This window comes from Astyanax mexicanus, chromosome 16 (genome assembly GCF_023375975.1).
Source record: "Astyanax mexicanus isolate ESR-SI-001 chromosome 16, AstMex3_surface, whole genome shotgun sequence".
Taxonomy (NCBI): domain Eukaryota; kingdom Metazoa; phylum Chordata; class Actinopteri; order Characiformes; family Acestrorhamphidae; genus Astyanax; species Astyanax mexicanus.
Window position 1 is genome coordinate 31,219,864 of NC_064423.1, and position 20,205 is coordinate 31,240,068.

Sequence of the window (20,205 nt, forward strand, 5' to 3'; positions counted from 1 at the left end):
TTTTTCAATGTGGCTTTCCTTTTAAATGAGGCACAACACAGGGCAACCAGTCTGGGCAGATCTCATTTACTGTATATCAGAGGTAAAAGTTGAAAATAGTTATGTAAAATTATGTAACAGTCATATTTTGCTCTACATATAATCACAAACATTTTGTCAAATTTCACAGTTGGTGGTCCTTAAAAAATCTAGGCTATTGGCACTTTAAGTAATTTGAGAGTTTGATTGAAATGTGACAGTAAAAGCTGTGAACACAAATCAATAGCCATGGCTGAGGGATGGTTTTACAATATTTTAATATTGTCAGTAAAGCTTTTAATCAAATTCATTCTAAGTTGCTGACTTGAGGCTCAGAAAACTGTATGTACATTGGAAATCTATATGCCTATTGCCTATATTGATCATTTAGCCCCTGTCCTTTATATTGAGGCTGAGGAAAGCTTTTATGGGTCAACTGAAGACTCACTTCATTACAGCTCTATTGTTTTGGCATGACTGAATACTGACTGGACTTCATAGAGGGGTCTGCAGGAGAGCAGTGTCTTTATTACTGTCCTGCTCTTTAAGAATGATTGTTTTCCGTGGCCTTTTCTCTGGATCTGGGTTTGTTTGAATGTAATAAACACTTGCTGTGGAGGATCTGGGCTAACATTCATCCGTTTCTGATGTTTATTAAAAATGTGAGGCGCTGAAAGGAACTGTGCCGGAGGCCGCACGGATAAGCCAGTAGTCGGTTGGAAGAATGTTTTGTGGGCAGATGAATTCAAGATTAAATTAAAAACATTACGTTTGGTGGACACTGCATTCCAGCATGAGAACCTCATCTAGTCTGTGAAGCATGGATGTAGTAGAAGGTAGTATCATGGTTTGGGAGTGATTTGCTTTAAACGAGCCATCACACCAAACTGAACTGCTTGGATTTTTTGCACCAGGAGTGGCATAAAGTTACCCAAAAGCAGTGTGAAAGACTGGTGGAGGAGAACATGCCAAGATGCATGAAAACTGTAATTAAAAATCAGGGTTACTCCACCAAATATTGATTTCTGAACTCTTAATACTTTATGAATATGAACTTATTTTCTTTGCATTATTTGAGGTCTAAAAGCTCTGCATCTTTTTAAATTTCAGCCAATTCTCATTTTCTGCAAATAAATGCTCTAAATTACAATATTTTTTATTTGAAATTTGAGAGAAATGTTGTTCGTAGTTTATTGAATAAAACAACAATCTTCATGTTACTTAAACATATACCTATAAATAGCAAAATCAGAGAAACTGATTCAGAAACTGAAGTGGTCTCTTAATATATATATGATGTATATAATTTTTTTTTAAATAAATTATGCTAACTGATTTTAAATTTGAATTATTCACACAGACTCCTTCAGACTGGTGCATCGCTGCAGATTTTCACTGCTATGCTGATGTTTAAAGTAAATGAAGCGTGAGCTGCTTGCTTCATGCTATGGGCTTAGTGTTTGAGGGCTTACAGAGGGAAGTAGAGCAGCATGTGGCTCTGCTCTTCTGGCCTGTTGCTCTCGCTGCCCCGGACCGGCTGCAGCAGGTCTGTTTGGCTGAGATAACTGACTGGGGATCAGCGTGGTGCTCTGGCCAAGTGCTTATCTGAACTGTTTTTAAAGGAAATGCAAAAAAATACGTTTCAGATCGAGTCGAGTGCCGCTTGATCAGCTTCTGGCTTGAGGTCAGAGATAAGCAGCAGCTCTTCTTTACCCAGAAGAACAGCAGGGCTGTCTGAGATACTCAGCATGGCGTCAGGGCCGGTGCAGTGGCCTGTACTCACACTGTCTGTTCATTTACAGCCTGTCAGTGGAGCTGATGCTCATTATAGTTATGACTTATCATGCACCAAGAAAATATCTAGCAGTAGTGTATGAATATTAAATGAAAATCAGAGGGTTTTGGAGTAGTATGTATTGTATTAGAGGTGGGCAATAGGGCCTCAAAATAAATTAGATTTTTCAGGATATTTGTGCTTCAAAGCTATCGATAGTGATATAAATAACAACAAACAATAACAAAATTAATGTAATGTACCAAACACTTACCTCCATACTAAAGTGCATGCAAATAAATTGCAAACATAAGAAATTAAATGTCAAATAAATAGGAAAACAAATACAAAATGTACTTTCAAAAAAGAATAAAGCTATTACCTCAAATGTTTTTTTTTTGGCTTTTCAAATATTATAACAATGTTATTGTGTTTGTTATTTTTCTCCATATTGTATTCTATCATGTATCAAGCATGTTAGCTTGTGGCTGACAGAGCATTAGCTTGTGGCTGACCATTAGCTTGTGGCTAACGCAACATTAGCTTGTGGCTAACGCAACATTAACTTTTGACTAACGCAACATTAGCTTGTGGCTAAAGCAACATTAACTTTTGACTAACACAACATTAGCTTGTGGCTAACGCAACATTAACTTTTGACTAACGCAACATTAGCTTGTGGCTAAAGCAACATTAACTTTTGACTAACACAACATTAGCTTGTGGCTAACGCAACATTAACTTTTGACTAACACAACATTAGCTTGTGGCTAACACACTTTGTCTTGCGGTTAACACACTTTACCCTCGTGGCTAACACACTTTAACCTCGTGGCTAACACACTTTAACCTCGTGGCTAATACACTTTACCCTCGTGGCTAACACACTTTACCCTCGTGGCTAACACTTTAACCTCGTGGCTAACACATTAGCTTGTGGCTAACACATTAGCTTGTGGCTAACACATTAGCTTGTGGCTAACACATTACCCTCGTGGCTAACACTTTAAAATATTGTACTTTTAATGTAAAATGTGCTAATTAACTGTAACTAAAACATGAGCGTACATTGTTTCGGCAAAAATATTGGGACACCTTAATTTTTGTTTCTTTAGAAATTAAAAAAATGATTAATCTTGCTTTTGTTGGATTTATAGTCTTTACTGTTTACTGTGAAAGCTTTCCTGCTGAATGCAATCAAATGTTCATAGCAATGTTTAAAATTCTAGTAGAAAGCATAAAATGATAGAGCACAATTATTCTAGAGAACACAGATTCAGTGGTTCACAGATTTATTTATTCATACTCCTTTAGCCCACACCTGGCATTAGGCATGATTCCAATAGAGTTTGCTCAGAAGAGTGTTCAAATTTATTGGCAGAGCTTCTTTACATAGACCAGATTTATGTCAGCTATGGGTGCAACTTAAGTTAGATTAAAGCATTCATTAGTCTTGTGGTATACAGCCCTGTGAATGGATGGGGATTCTCCATTAAAAGAGATCTGGTTAGGCCTAATCTCTGCCCAGGATCCCAATAGATGTGTAGAGATGCTATCACACCAAATTACCCAATTAAAGTTTGGTCAGTCAGGATCCTAAAACAGTATGGAATGATAATATATTATCCAGTGCATCACTAGAGCTGTAGACTGGGCTGTAATAAAGCAGATCAGGAACTCGCTGACCTCCTTACTGTGCAGTAAAAGTAACGCACGCTGCATAGGTGGTGTAGTGGTGAGCATTGCTGACTTCCAAGCAGTTTGCCTGGGAACCAGACCTGTTTGACCTTTGGGAGCAGCCATGTTCTAAAAGCAGCCTTTATGACCAGAAGGTCACCAGTTTGATCCCCATGACTGACAGGAAAGGAAGTTGGTGAGAGTGAAAGAGCAAGGCTTTCTCCTTCCTCATCAATTACAAAGGAGCTGTATGTATAAAGTGTGTGAGGGTAATCATTGCAAACCTGAGTTTTGATAGAATGCTTCAAATTGAAGCAGATGGTGGATAACTATTTGTGGTCAGATGATGCAAAAATGTAATCTTTTGGTTAGAATTTATCACTGTGTGGTCTAAACCAAGCACTGTCCATTTTAGAAATAGACAGGATTGATAATTGTTTTTAGGTCAGCTGATCACTAGTACCAATCAATGGTCCCTCAAGGGTGAAATGTACTGTACTGTACAGCCACATTTAAATGCGATCTTCAAGCACCAACTAAGAGACTCTGACTCTGATTTTGACTTCTACATAATGCTGAGCAGTATGACCAAAAATGCTTAATACAGTACTTTTTAAAATTCTGATGGTTTCAGTGTATCACTATATTTTTATTATTATTTATTTCGAGTTTTTTTGCATGACTGGGCTTTAATATAAGTTTGTGACTTACTGGACTGTTAGGAGTACATATAATATCAAACATTAAGGTTTTAAATTAAGGCTTTGATTAGTATTGGGTTTTATTTGTTCCACAAAATTACACAATATACGAAGAAATCAGACTTAATTAGCTGAAAAACACCCAAAGAATGTAAACAAAAGACCTTAAAAAGAGATAAGCATATTGGACAATAATTTTAACACAGCTTCTTTTTTAAAACGAAATATTTTTAATACCGTAGTTGCATAGGCACTAGAAATGGACCTAAAATACTCAAAATGTAAGTATTCAAAAGAGACATATCTTCAATTACCTATTAGACACAAGTTAAGACACAAGTTTATTAAAATATTACAACATTATAATTGACGCCATTAAAGTATTTAAGCAGCTGTTTAGCATTTTATCACAATTATTCCCTTGGTTGTCCAGTAAACAAATAGTCAGTTCAGTATGCATTAATATTATCATTCAAGCTACAGTATTAATATTTTCGAAAGGGCTATAGTTACTGTTCTTGAAGTTTTTTTGCACCTTGGATCTATGTTTTTATCCCTTGTGCTGAATAAATGCTTTTGTACCCAAAATTAAAACCGATACCACTCAGCACTACCTCTACAGTGCAGCTGTCTTTTTTTAAATTCTGCTCTGTTTTGTTTCTCACTATACTACACTAAGTGAGGGACTCTTGAGAGTGATATCCAGTTAGTGGTGTTAAATATCTGTTAAATGTCCGCTTCCTCCATAAGGTGTGTGTTAATACACGTTCTATAAAAAAAATCACCATACTGACAGCCTTCTGTCAAATGTCTGATTGTATTTCAATACTGGATTACTTTAAAAACACTGTCCCAACAGTGAAGCATGGTGGTGGCAGCATCATACTGTGAGGATTCCCTTCCTTAACACAGACTGGTCCTTTTTTTTTAGAACTGAACATCTAATGAATAGTAAAATCTACATTCATTGGAGATTTAAGTTGGTTGGTCCTATCATCAGAAGGTTTTTGGTTCAATATTTTTTCAATAATATGTTTCTTGTATTTGAAAATGTTTTCAGCCAGGCAGAAAACAGTGACTCATTGCACTGTTTCACTGAGCTTCTGTTGTTCTGTGTTCTTTACTAAAGAACCCTTGAGGAATTCCCTTTATACAGGTGTTTTTATAAAACAACAGTTCTTATATTGGCTCTTGAAGTGTCTGCAAACATGCAGCAACAACAATGACATTAAATAGAGAAATTCCTCACACATCCCTCCCACACAACACTGCTGCTGCTGCCGCTGGGATGATTCACTCTCTCCTTTGTTTCCAGTTCTGTAATGGACAGGCCAGGTGTTCTGTACTGGGAACGAGGTGTAAATTGTGTGTGTGTGTGTTACTGGAGATTTCTGTTGTACTGTAACAGTAAACACATTGCTTTATATTAGCGTTTAGTAGCTTCAGCAGTGGCTGAGAAGCAGTGATCCAGTAGCTCTGGCAGAACTGGTTTATCACTGGAGTCACTGGTTTGGTCTTCCTATGAACTCAAAACACCAGGATGTACTTATATAATCACATTCATCACATTCTGCCATATTATAATCTCCATTAAAGAGCAGTTTCTTATTAATGAGCTCAATACAAGGGGTGGGAATCACTAATACTATAGGTATTATCACGTTACGTTGCCCACTGAAGAACTGATGGATGATACAGTTTCCCATGCAGGGGGGCAAGTCCTAGGGATTTTAGAGCAGCTATGTTAAAATAAAATATATCCATATTTGACGCCACATACCGATAATGTATCTCAAATGAAAGCAGTATGATATATCACTGTATTGATGTTCTGTCCCTCCTCTAGTCAATACACTAGAGCTGGAACTGGATGATTATTTAATCCACACTTTCCTCTCTTTTCTGTTCTCCTGGTTTTAAGTCTGATTTTATTAATTCATTATAAAACCGACTTCAGAGACCGAGAGATTCCGCTTCACTTTTATTCCTCGTTTTTTCTCTCTTCCTGTGAGTCTGTAGGCTAAAGTGGTTTCACCTTTTCCATACTTTTCTTTTCACTTTCACTTTTCTTATTTTTGCAGGATTTTTTTTTCTCTATTTTTATACTTTGTGAAAGCAGATGTAAGGCAGGCATCAAAGAGGCATAGTAACAAAACACTGTGGCTCTGATCTTTCTCACTTCTTCCTCTTCTCTTTCCTTCCTTCCTTATTTCCCACATTTTCATTTCCGCCCCTCACTATTTCTTTCCATCTGGTTTACTCTTTGTTTCTTTCTCTCCTTCACTTTTGTTTTGTTCTTTATTTCTATTTATGTCTGTCTGTCTGTCTCTCTGTCTCTCTTTCACTTTATTCTTTTAATCTTTCTTTCACTTAATTCTTTCATTCTTTCTTTCACTTTATTCTTTCATTCTTTCACTTTATTCTTTCTTTCTTTCACTTTATTCTTTCTTTCTTTAAGTCTGATTACTTTTTCTCATTTCTTCACTCTTGATCTGCTCTTTTTCATTTTCTTTTCTTGCTAGTTCTTTTTTTGATGAATGGCTGTATGTATAGTGGGGTATGGGTGTATGATCTAGTATAAACCCGTTTTGATGAATGGCTGTATGTGTAGTGAGGTATGGGTGTAAGATGATCTGGTATAAAGTTGTTTTGATGAATGGCTGTATGTATAGTGTGGTATGGGTGTATGATCTAGTATAAACCTGTTTTGATGAATGGCTGTATGTATAGTGAGGTATGGGTGTATGATGATCTGGTATAAAGTTGTTTTGATGAATGGCTGTATGTGTTGTGGTGTATTTGTGTATGATGGTCTAGTATAAAGCTGTACTTATGAATGTCTGTATGTAAGGCGTATGTATAGTGTAGGGGTGTCACGATTCTCTAAATCCTCGATTCGATTTCATTTTCGATTTGAGGGTCACGATTCGATTCGATTCTCGATTTTCTTGTTTTTTTTCTTGTTATTATTTTATGCCTCATAAAATTTAAATAATATATTTATTATTATTATAAATATTATAAATATTATTATTATTATTTATTAAGATATATATGGTAATGCCATCTAGTGACTTTTTTTGGTAGCAACAGTGTGCACTATTAAAACAAGCAGTTTATCAGAGCTGTGTGTGGATGGCTGGTGAAACTGCTCACTTACATGAAGCTGCAGTTCTTCATCCAACCACTAGTCGGAGCTGCAGCAGCAGCACAAGCCCAGCCACGGGCTACAGAGCTCAGCCAGTCCGTTTTTACTGTTTCTGTAAACAAATAAAGGTTTTAACCCCACTAACCGGATAATACAGCTCACTACAGTTCATCTTTCAGCCCAAGCAGCTAACAGCAGCAGTTTAGAGCAGCGTCACGGAGTCACTGCTCGGATTACATTATAAACAGGTCAGTTAGCGCGCTGCTAACCTCAGGATGTTTATAACTACGGAGTTTAGTGGACACACCACGGCCGCCAGGTAAGTCTTTTAAAGGCTACTGAAGACTATTAAAGGCTATTAGAGGTCATTGAAAGCATTATTGGGGGGCAGAAATCAGTACAGGCTGGTTAGATAAGTGATGTGGTGAAACTGTGACTAGCGCTGTCACAGTGATGTTTATTAACGTCATTAAAACAGATTTTGTCAGGTATTGTCTTATAAATATTTACACATAACTTATATCTCTCCTGAAAAGCTTTTATTTTAGTCAGAAACACGCTTGTGTTTACTTTATCTGAGAGAAAGATGTTTTTTTAATTCAATGGAAAGCGCATTTCAGCGAGTTCACACGCTCTCACCTGCGCGCACCCACCCCTCCGTTAGATACAGATACAAAACCTGCGCGCCCAACCCCCGCCCCCCCTCCCCCGTTGGACAGATAAAAAACAGTGATCACACTCAAAACTTGAGAGCCCTGTCTATATTTCTATAAATCCGTTTTCAGTTTCTCCTCCGTGGTTGAAAGGCAGCTGTCTCTCACACAGCAGAACTGAGGGCGGGGCTGCGCTCACGATGCGCTGTGTTGGTGCCGCGCCATTTGTGTAGCGCGCTGCGCTATTTGCGTAGGGATCGTCGATCCTCTTTTTGACTTCGATACTCGAGACCATGACCTCATTTCGATTCGATTTCGATAAAATATCGAGATCGTGACACCCCTAGTATAGTGGTGTATGTATGTATGATGATCTAGTATAGAGCTGTTTTGATGAATGGCTGTATGTATAGTGTGGTATGGGTGTATGAGGATCTAGTATAGAGCTGTTCTGATGAATGGCTGTATGTAAGGTGTATGTATAGTGGTGTATGTGTGTATGATGGCCTAGTATAAAGCTGTTTTGATGAATGGCTGTATGTAAGGTGTATGTATAGTGGTGTATGGGGTGTATGATGATCTAGTATAGAGCTTTTTTGATGAATGGCTGTATGTAATGCGTACGTCTAGTGGTGTTTGACTGTATGATAAACTGATAAAACTTAAAATGAAAAGATCCATCTGAAGGTGATGGTGCAGTGAAATCTCAGTACTGTAAGTGTACGGTTGTAATGCTGAGTGCTGGTGGAGGAGGACAGACTGCAGATTCCACATCAGACATATGCTTTCCCACCCACAGCTTTTTCTCTGTCTGTGTGGGGGAGAGCAGGGGCCTGTGGGATATGTAGGCAGATTCGTGTCTCTGCAGTGCAGTAGAACTGTTAGAATAGTTAGTGGAAAGCTGTGACAGAGCTGGAGAGCTGGAGATCAGCAGTGTAACACTTATAGATAGGGACGAATCGAATGGCAGGCAGAAATATTTCACTTTTTATAGTGAAAAAATAAAATAATTCATACCCAACAATGTCTAAAAAATTACTTTAAATAAATAAAGCAGTCCCAGCAGGCCCCCACTCTTTCCTTTTCCCCCGTTTGTCTGCATCCTTTGTTTAAAATCTAAATTAAAAGCTCTCTTGCCCTCCAGGCAATTTCATGTTTCGTAAATTCTGTAGCAGTTGGCGGCAATCATTTTGCTTTAGAATATATGTAGTAAAAACACTTTTCTTCTGTTCAAAATGTGCCCAGTAAATATTTTTAAATTGTACTTTTGTTATTGCTTTCTCTTCAAAAGCCAAGACAAAGGTACATGTGAGCAATTTAGTTTATGTAATGGTGAAACGTGGCTGTAGCAAGAGAGAGCTTTTTTTAAATTAATAAAACCACTTTATGCCCCATGCCTAACTGCCAATATAAAGAGACTTTAAGGCAGGGGTTAGCAATTTAGTTTGGCCGCCGGACAGATATTTTCAAAGCCGTTACATGGTGGGCGACAAAAAATATATATATATATGTGTTTTGGGAAAAAGTGTAATGGGATGGAGTGCTACAGACCAGTAGCTCTCCAGCCCAGAGGGTTGTTGAACCCAATTGCAAAACAGCTGATCTCAAAGCAGGTAAACCCAGGAAGACAGGAAAAAAAATAAATAAATAAACACACCGCTCCTCGTGCAGGATCGAACCTGTGTCGTCAGGGTCGTGGTCCAATATACTACAGCTGCCCTGGCTACTGAATTGGGACATAGCTGCGGAAAAAAAGCCCTTATAAGGAGATAGTGAGCCCAAAAACGGGCGGAAAAACAAGAATGCCGAGCGTGACGGAGAGACATGGGAGGCATGTAAACAAAAGCTCGCCAGAGAAGCATTTTATTTTATTATTTTTTTATTATCGCTCATTTTAGTTTAAACAGCCTCACAGGCCAGACGTTTCATGCTTGTCGGCCACATCTGGCCAGCGGGCCGCCTATTGCCGACCCCTGCTCTAGAGCGTTTTTTATTATACTGTTTTTGTTCTCAAGAAGTGTGGGATTTAGTTACAGGAATAGGTTTAGAGGTAAATATACTAATGAAATCTGTAGTTTATGGTATATTTGATGAAAATATATAATAAACATGATTTGTTCTGGTGAGTTTTAAATGTTGTAAAATCTAAACTGAGGAAAACGTGATAAAGGATGACTACAGATTGTCTCCAGCCAAATCGTTTTTAAACAAATGAAAACTGAACTAAAGAGGACTTTTTAAAAACATTTTTAATTTGTAAGCGTGTTTAGTATAATGCAGTTAATGTAAATGTGTGCTGTATTTGTTATACTTTGTATGCTTGCTTCTAATTAAATAAAGTTTTCTTAAAAATAAAAACAGAACAGACACTATAAAATATGATGTAAAGTAGCTGCCTTGTTCAAAAACCAGCAGCTCCGCTCCAGCACGTTCCTGTCCTTCACCAAGCTTCTCCTGCCTCCAGCTCTGCTCTCATTAGCAGATTATGTAACAGCAGTGTTGTAAATAAATGTTCTCTGCTCTGGAATAATAAGAAGAAGGAAAGTCAGGTGATTGAAGGTGAAAATGTTCTTTATTCATCTCTCATCTGAAGAAGCTCATCCTCAGATGTGCATTTATGCATTTATGGTTAATGAGAATCACACTGGACTTAACCCTTGATCTGACTCCTATGATCTGAATGTTTAGGTTGTAAATGCATGTGGAGACTGATAAAAAAAGACCTAATATCCTCTTGAGACCCGGCGTCCTCATATGAGGACATCACATTTCTGCTTCTCTGCACCATTATACGTAATAATTATGCAAAACTTTAACCCTTTGCCCTCATATGGACACACTGCTGTATCATCTAGGGGTCACATGGCAACATTCAACACTTAATTGATTGAAATCAAGAGGTTGGGAATCCCAGTCAAAGGTTTCTACAGCCAGTTCAGACAGAAACATGGGCCAGATACAAAACTCTCATCCAATTTTATGTTTGAAACTGTTCTCCTTGTGTTTATTTGCTCACTGTCAAAAGAGAAAAGTTTGATTTTGGACAAATTGGGTCAAAGATTCTCAGGTTCTTAAATTTTAAAATAAACAACAATTTCTAATTGAAGACATTGTTTTGCTCGTTAGATCCTAAAGTCAGGGTCTCAGGAGGATATATTTCACACTGTATTTAAACATCCTAAGTTTCACTCAAGTTTGAAAAATGCTAAAAAATAGAAGGGCTAGTTTGGGAATGGCACTGGGTGATGTATGGGTTTAGAGGCAGGGCAGAAGGGAGAGCTGTTTGGCTGAGCTGCAGCAGCAGCAGTGTGCCTTTGATAGTTTTTAAAAGTTTTAAGCAGGACTGGTATGTTTCAGCATTTCAGCTATGATTGGAAAAATATGGTTTAGGGTTTAGTTGCACTTTAAAGTGTCTTGCTAACCATTTTTGCCTAAATTTGTAAAAGCAATGCAAGCTGTAACCAAGCCTTTTCCTGTACTGTACTTTTTTCTAGCAGAAAATCTGGTTTTAGATATTAATTGTGCATTTTTTACTAGTAATAAAGGGTACGCCATATTGTATCATTCAGAAAAATAACACCATATTGTATTGATATTGCCCACCCCTACTAAACATAAAATCAAATCTACAGATGTAAAAAAAAACATTCTGGCTATTCATATTGCCAGAACAATATATCCTTAATATAGCTATATAGTTTTAAATTTCACTCTTTCTAATTTAAAATGACATATTTACAATCCAGTTATAGGTATATATAATGTTCACAAATCTCTGTTAGGTCCATGTTGTAGATTAAATCAAATTACGTTTATTTGAATAGCACTTTTTTACATCAGATGTTTCTAATAAAATGGCAGATTCGACTATAAAACACTTTAACTAAAATGAGAGCGCCAGGAGGTAACATGGGCATGAGGGCACCTTTAAATACTAGCCTCCATGCGCTCCATCGTAAAGTGATCACATGCAAGGAGCAGAACAGCAGTACCAGCACCTCTGCTCAGCATTTAGAACTAGATGAAGTTGATTAGCTCTGCTGTGAATGTCAGAAAGCTCTTAATCTGGAACTTTATTAGATATTCAAATGTTGTTGGCTGGAAGAATGTTAAGGTAAGGTTTCTGTGTGTGTCTCTCTCTCTCTCTCTCTCTCTCTCTCTCTCTCTCTCTTTTGGTAATGCTGCGATCCCATTGTTGTCAAGGACAGTCAAACTACTAGTCCTGAAACTTTTCAGGAAGTGCTTCAGTACTCAGTACACAGTGTCTCAGCAGCAGCCTGGGATATGAATTATGTCTCCCAATCAATATCTGACAAAAAACGATTTGGCGAGCAGTCCTGTTAGCCTTTTACTGTGGGAGAAAAAGCTAACCAGAGGGAAACCCTGCGTCTCTGATCTGTTCTTCCCTCAGGCTGCTGAACATTTGTGTTTCAGTACTGTACGTCCAAATGTTTTAGAACACCAATTCTAATAAACGTGAGAATTCAACTACTTTACTCTGAGGTGCACCCATTGTTGACACCGCTGTGCAAATGCACACCCATTAAAAAAGTGTTGCCAATAGAATAGGACTCTCAGATACCTAGTGGCATCATACTGTACCTATTAAGATGTGGGTTAAGGTATGGTGGCTAGAAGGGGTATAAAGCCTCCCTCATTGAGCTGTAGAGCAGTGGAGGGACTGTGTTCTCTGGAATAATGGTGCTCCACTAATGTGTTTGTGAGGTAGAGTGGTGATCCTACAACATTTTGACTGAAATGTTTGGCGTTGAATGCCGTCCATGATTCAAAACCTCACAGCCAAGATTTAACTTCCAAAATCTAGTAGACACAGAGACTGTTTAATGTCATAGATTCCTGAAGACACAGCGGATGAGCAGGTGTTCCGATACTTTTGTCCATGCATCCAGTTAAATAACTGACTATAGAAATATTCCAGATGTGGTTGAGATGTTAATTCTGTTCATGGGGTGTGTTGGTTCCTAGCGGGGAGGCTGTGAAAGGTTTAGCATTGTTGTGTCTGTGTGTGTGTAGTGTCCATGTGCCAGTGATTTCCTCTCTCACGTGGGAAACAGCAGGATTGGCAGTAATTCAGTTAGAGCTCGTAGGACAAACCATTTCTTTCATAGAATTTATAGAATTTATCATCGTTATGCCCAGCACTAATGTAGCCCTAAACCCCCCCTAAAATCAGAGGACTTATTTCTCCATTTTATATATAGTTTTAATCATAAGGGCCCAATTCTTTATATGTATTCCATATATTTTTGATGTATGAGTAGAAGGAATTAGGGATGGGTGATCTGGCCCTCAAATATTATCACAATTATTAAGGTTTTTTTTTGCAGATTTTTACAAATATCCATAATTTTACTAGTAGAGATTGTGTTGGTTTGAGTGGATGAGACACAGCAGTGCTGCTGGAGTTTTTAAATCCCTCACTGTTCCCTCTGTTACAGTCACACCCGTATTTGGTTCATGTTGTAGACTAAAAAAAGTCACCATATTCAATAGTATTTTTGCAATAACTGTATTTCTGACAATTATAAATAAAACAGAAAAATTTGCCACCATGATGCTAACAGACACAGCAGCTGAACTGGATTGGAGAAGGTTAGCCATGGTACTAACTACTGGTCTTGAGGCTGGATGTACTTTTTAGGGTTTCTGAAACAAGTGAACAGACATACTAAGACTACGTTCTAAGACTACTGAAATGACACAAATCTGATTTTTTGCTCAATGTGGCTCAGATCTGTTTTTTTTATATGTGAGCATGCCAAATCTGTTTTTTTTTTTTTTTTTCAGATTTGAGTCACTTTCATATGTGGTCCTAAATTGAATACGTATCTGATCCATGGACATGCAACATGAATGTGAACAGTCAAATCAGAATTCATGAGTCTTTTTTCTTTTATGCTTTAGTATTCTTTAACTAGGCAAACCTAGGCATTTGCCTAGGGCCTCGACCAAATCTGTCCTCCATAGGGGCCCCCAAATCTGACCATCCCAGCTACAGTAAATACACCAAAAACAATGTTAATTTGTTACTTATGCAAAGTAAAGAAAAACATATTTCTATTTAAAAAACAACAGAAATATCAGTAGAATACCGAATTAATGTCTAAATACTAATTGTGCAAACACACATACCCCCCTCCGTTACTTGCATTGAACTAGTCCATAATATGATGACGTAGCAACGTGCCACACGACGTGACTTCAAACCCAAACAGCGGGAACTGTACGCGACTGCTCTTTCATACCCATCTCTTGGTGCAGTTGTGCTGCTATAGCTGCAAAAACAGGAAAACCATCAAAACCATCAGGATGGCCAAATCTAAACTGCTAGAAAGTCAGGTTTGAGCAATGTGGCTTGTAATGTGAACGCAGCCTAAGGCTGTGTTTTTTGGGGGGGTTTGATGATAGGCGTTTATTAATTCATGCATGAATATTTCAGTTCAGTCTTTTGAGCAGCTGGGCTGTGGAATATGGAACATTTATTTAATATTTAGCTTTATTTCTAATCCTTACTTTTTTTTATTTTTTATAAATATTTCTGCATTTTGCCTAGTTCTGACTCTTCCAGCGCCTACTGTAAACACGTACTGTTCATGACTCTTCTGGGGAAAGCTGCAAAATCAGAAATTCTATATGCAATTCTTTCTAATCTTTTCCTCAGTGCTCCCTCGCCCCTTTCCCTCTCCCTTTTTCTTTTTTTGCTACTTGCCTGTCCTTCATCTCTCTCTTTTTAGTTCTCTCTTGCTCGCTCTCTCTCTCTTTTTTTTCTCCCTCCCCCGGGATCTCTCTCTGTTTGATATCCAGCCAAAGAGAGAAGGAGGCCTCCCTTCACTTTTGATAAGTGAATCTGGGGCGAAGAGTTGAAGGAACAATATAGGTTAGAAACGACCCACTGTACCCCCGCAGGAACACAGTGGAAGCTAGCCTTGGACGTCGCCTGCTAACTAATCAAATTTACCCTAAAACTCCTATTGTCAGTGGGACAGGGGCAAATATTCCCATGTCCCATAACTTTTGGCATGTCCAGTGAAAGCTAAGGTACACTGCATTGACCTGTATGATACAGTTTGTGTGTGGAATCACTTGTGTGTCTGATTGAACAATTCTAGCAAGATCAGTACCACCCACTGCACTGTCCACTGTGAGAGGTAATGCCTTTTTTGACGTATTCCAGCTACACACACGTAACACTGTGGATCAATGAATGTTAAATACTTCATACATCCCACGAGTTAACACATTATAATCAATTTACAAGCTGTCTCTATCCAATGACTTTTGGCATGTTGGTGTGTGTGTCTGTAATCTTGACAGAACTACAGAAAGCGCTTGAGGTGTCTGAGTGTGTTTTCTGTGGTTATTTAGGCCATACTAAATTTTAAAGCGGATGAATCCGATTCCAGGTTATGTTCAGTCAGAGAGAGAAAGAGAGCGAGAGTACTCATTCAGAAACTTCACTCCTTCGTTTCTTTTTTTTTTTTTTTACTATGGGTAAATGAGCTACTGAGCTCTGAGTTTCCTCTTCTGAAGTCTCCATTGCTCCACCAGCCACTTGTGTTCAGTAAAACTAATTCGGATCCTCTTTTAGAGGCTGTACGTGTGACATAAGTAAGTAAAACGTGTGACGTGGCAAGAAGAACTCCCGCGAAAAGTGACCCGACATATATTAGGCTTAGCAGGAATAGTAGTTCCAGCACACTGATACTGTTAAACATAATATTTTATCCCTTCTTCCCTCAGAAATGCTTCTGCTTTCAGTTTAGAAACAAAATAATATGGACTGCCACTTTAAGAAGTAGATTGTGAAATAAATTTTGGCCATATCATCCTGCTCTGGAGCAACCTGACCCAACTGAACAGCCAGCAGTAATCTCAATTGAGCTCATTGACTAGCATGACGTTGCTGATCGACCTTCATGACAAAGCTGGTCAATATCACCAAAATCAAATGTTAACATATGCTGTGCTGGACCATCTGAATCCAGCTTGAGCTGTTTTTCCAGCAGAAATAAAACCATCTATTAAAGGATTTCCATTAACCATGCACAGAACTAATTAAGCATTCAGATGCTCCTTTGCATTAGTAAAGATGGCTGTTAGTAATGGATGCACCGGCTTTTAAATGGAGATGTGTATGACTGTGTAAAGAACCTTTTAAAGCAATACATTGTTGCAGGAATATTAAAGTTCCTGAGCCCAAATCACCTGACAGAACATCAGGATTCAGCTCAGGGTTTCACACACAGTATTGGACACCAGTTGGTTGATTGGTGGATTCTTTTTTTATTAGCAGAAGAAGGATTGTGTGTGGTGTGTAGGTAAAAAAGGTCACAGAAGGTCGTCCATCTCTCTTGTTAAGCTGGTCTCGAGTGTGTTAGGCCCTCCTGCCAGTAGCAGCAGTAGTGAGAGGATAACAGCTGGTCAGAGGAGGGAGGCTGATGTTCCCTGTGAGATCAGATTAACACAGATACACTAATGATGATCAACACTGTTATTAAACGGTTATTAAACATGTGAAATACCCATTATATACCTGCACTGTAGTTTCTGATACAAACAAAAAAAAAGGAATACTAGAGTTCTGCCTTATCGTATTATACACAATATATTGTGATGCGGGAAAATTGTGATTAAAAAAAAATAAATCTGTATCATGATAATAGCAGTATTCTGTTGTTAAATCAATGTTATTTACTGGGAGGCTTTAAGATTTTATTTTTTTGTGTGTTTGTAGTCTGCACTTGTCTGTCCTGGGTAAATGCTGTAGTGCCTGATGCATTCCTGCAGGTGGACAGTGGTTTCCAGTTGAGAGTACGCTGTGCGCTATTGGCTGCTGCTTCTCAACAGTGTGTGGATGAGTGCTGTGTATGAATGGTTGTGTGTAAAGCGTGTAAATTGGAAAGCGTCCTTCGGTTTCTAGAAAGGCGCTATACAAGTTGGAACTTCATTCAATAATTAACAGTAAGTAGCCTAGCTCAGAAAAACATCACCTGTCCAGAAGTAAGCATCGTAGCTAATTCTTACTAGTATAGGCTTCATAATAAGAGTCATGAGTCCTCAGGTCAGATTGTATGAGTGAATAAAGATTTCATGTTTAGCTGAGTCAGCGGTTTGGTCTGGCTCGTCCGTATTGAGCAGACATGGTGGCGCAGGTCTCAGCAGTGCTAGAAGTGAGGTGTGTCGTCTTGGCACGCATCTACAGCTGCTTTATAGAAGTGGAAAAACTTGAATGATGAATAGAACGCTGCATTTCGTGACGTCTTGAGCAACTGATTAGCTAAACAAACAAGTAAGGGTTGCTTCCCTGAGAAACGGAAAAACAACAGAGGTAAAAAGATTCCTTTATTACTGTTGTGGGTCTGGAGGCCGAGGGTTGGATAGTTAGTTAGTTGGTTGGTTAGAAGATCTGTAGAATTTGTAGTAAATATCACAGGAAATGTCAGAACTAATTTACTTTTAGGTAGGTGTATGTTTAAAGTGTGTAACTGGTTGTGCGTGGTGGTACTGTAGCCTATTTGTACAAGCATTCCGATACGTTTCCCAAGTATAGATATATAACACAGTACTTCCTGTGAAGAGCTTCTAAGTCTTCTTACTGCTGTTGTGTAGATAAGTGTAGATCTAGGTCATGAAAGTTTAGTTCTTTTTTCAGATCACCTGCCTTCTTTGGTAATATGCAAATTGAATTCCTGTCTATAATGAGTGACTGGAGAAACAGTAGTTAGTATTAGGTACCAGGTAATTTATTGTATGGTTAATATTAAATACAGTGAAATTCAGTGTATTAGTCTCTGTTGTTTTTTGTGACCATTACAGACTCTGCTATTTAATAGTAGGAAGTCTGTAGGTATCTTAAGGTCATTGACTGACTGACTGATGATTCTTGTCTGAGCTGCTGACGTTTCTGTTCACAGTCAGAACGTTGGGGCATATTGTTTGATGCAATATATGAAGGCAGGTCTGGGCTGGGATAGAAGAGTGCACACACTGCTCTCCAAAACATCACCGATTTGTGGAATGGAGTGTTGGAAGGGCCATACAGCTCTGGGAAAAATAAGAAATCACTTAAAAATGATGAGTTTCTTTGATTTTACCAAATTGAAAACCTCAGGAATATAATCAAGAGGAAGATGGATGATCACAAGCCATTAAACCAAGCTAAACTGCTTGAATTGTTGTACAAGGAGTGGCAAAAAGTTATCCAAAAGCAGTGTGTAAGACTGGTGGAGGAGAACATGCCAGGATGCATGAAAACTGTGAATAAAAACCAGGGTTATTCCACCAAATATTGATTTCTGAACTCTTAAAACTTTATGAATATGAACTTGTTTTCTTTGCATTATTTGAGGTCTGAAAGCTCTGCATCTTTTTTGTTATTTCAGCCATTTCTTATTTTCTGCAAATAAATGCTCTAAATGACAATATTTGTATTTGGAATTTGGGAGAAATGTTGTCTCTAGTTTATAGAATAAAACAAAAATGTTCATTTTACTCAAATATAAACCTATAAATAGCAAAATCAGAGAAACTGATTCAGAAACTGAAGTGGTCTCTTGTTTTTTTCCAGAGCTGTATATTCACTGTTTTGTTTCTGATGTTAACAAGTCTACAATAATTTAAAGGGCATGTAGTTTAAATTCTGTTCAGACCTGTCTTTCCTGTGCAGATTCAGAGCAGATTGCTTTTTTTTCAGGCGTGTAAGAAAAAGGAAAACACTGTGCTGTTTATGGCAGATTGCTTTTCAGTTTTCAGGTGTGTTAGGAAAGGGGAAAACACTGGGCTGTTGTTTAGAGCAGGGATTTCCCTGCATTCGGACGGGAAAGCGTTGACTCATGGTAAGATTCACGGCTGTGGAGGGAGCTGAGCAGTGCAGGGATGATTCAGTGCTGTACGTCTGTCACTCTGTGAGCCGGAGGGAAAGTGTTCAAGGTCACAGAGATGTCCTGTAGAGTCATCCCCCCACCCCCTCCCCCCAGTCTGATGATGCGAGTTTGCCATGACAACACTGGCAGGCGGGACTAAAGCAGAGTGTGTGGTACTTCCCACGTCAGTGTTATTGAAGAGTAACCATTTAAAATAACTGTGTGTGTGTGTGTAAGTGTATGCTTCATGGAAACCACTGCCATTTATCAGAATTATAGGTTTTTAGATGCTATTTGTTTTTGTATTACCGTATTTATCACACTATAATGTGCACTTAAGATCCTTTAATTTTCACAAAAATCATCATCAGCGTCTTAGAATCAGGTACGTCTTATATATGAATTTTACCAGTCAGGTTGTAAGAAGCAGTAAAGCCACTCTGCTGAGCATTATACAGGAGCTTCAGTGAATGTTCTCCAGCACCAAGGCTGGAGCAGAATTAGCATTAGCATTAGTCCCTAACCACAGCGCTAGCTCTTTCCCCATTCAGAAGTGAGTACATTGGACTGTAGTTTGCGGGTTTTCTGTGTTAAAACAAGCTACGTAGGACGAACCACTAGCTGATAGCACCCTGGGTTAAGTCAGGGTTCCTCAGTGTAGCGTTGTCGGGCGGCATTTACTAGTGTAGCTAACCACGGCTAGCATTAACGCTGCTAACCTTTACATTTTTTTTTTTTTTTTTTTTTAAATTACAGAATTACAGTTTTGTTACTGTACCCACAGCGGCAAGACCTGCTCAATTAGAAGGGAAACACCCTTGTTCCTTACTATTGTTGCTTAAATTGCGCCTTATAATTCAGTGTTGCTTATTTATGAAAATAGACCACAGAATACATGTTTATTGATAGTGCGCCTTATCGTATGCTGCGCCTCATAGTGTGTAAAATACGGTAATTATTATTTGTTATATTGTTTATAACATCAACAACCACATCAGAGTGTGCCGTGTCGTATCATACACAAAATAAAGCACGAAAAAATATCATAATATTAACAGTTACTCCAAAAAAAGCATAAACGCATAAACTTGGTAATGATTAGCCCTAACTGGCTGTGGAGATCTGTGCAGGCGCAGTAGCCAAATATTACAACCTGTTTATGAAGTTTTTATAAGATTTCTTAGGGATGTAAAATATGTTGTTCAGATAATTATTAGTCTCTGAATGAGGCGATGTAAGTGCAACATTGAAGTGCAAGGAATTGTGGGATATCTGCCCTTTAATTGCAGTCGTTTTCTAAGATCATTATTATTATTATTATTATTCAACTGAAGCTACTGCACAGCTTGTT

At 38.2% G+C, this 20,205-nt stretch overlaps 1 protein-coding gene across 4 annotated transcripts in view; it reads left to right on the top strand.

Annotated features, from left to right (window-relative positions):
* Window positions 1–20,205, top strand: part of LOC103030998 (CSC1-like protein 2) — a 79,305-nt gene that overhangs the window by 2,813 nt on the left and 56,287 nt on the right. The window contains exon 1 of one of the 4 annotated variants that reach the window (XM_049466022.1): window positions 17,300–17,320. The exons of the other annotated variants lie outside the window; for them this stretch is intronic. The gene's annotated coding sequence lies outside the window, so the exon portion shown is untranslated. Of the gene's footprint in view, window positions 1–17,299; window positions 17,321–20,205 lie in introns of those variants that run through there. 4 annotated transcript variants of the gene reach the window in all.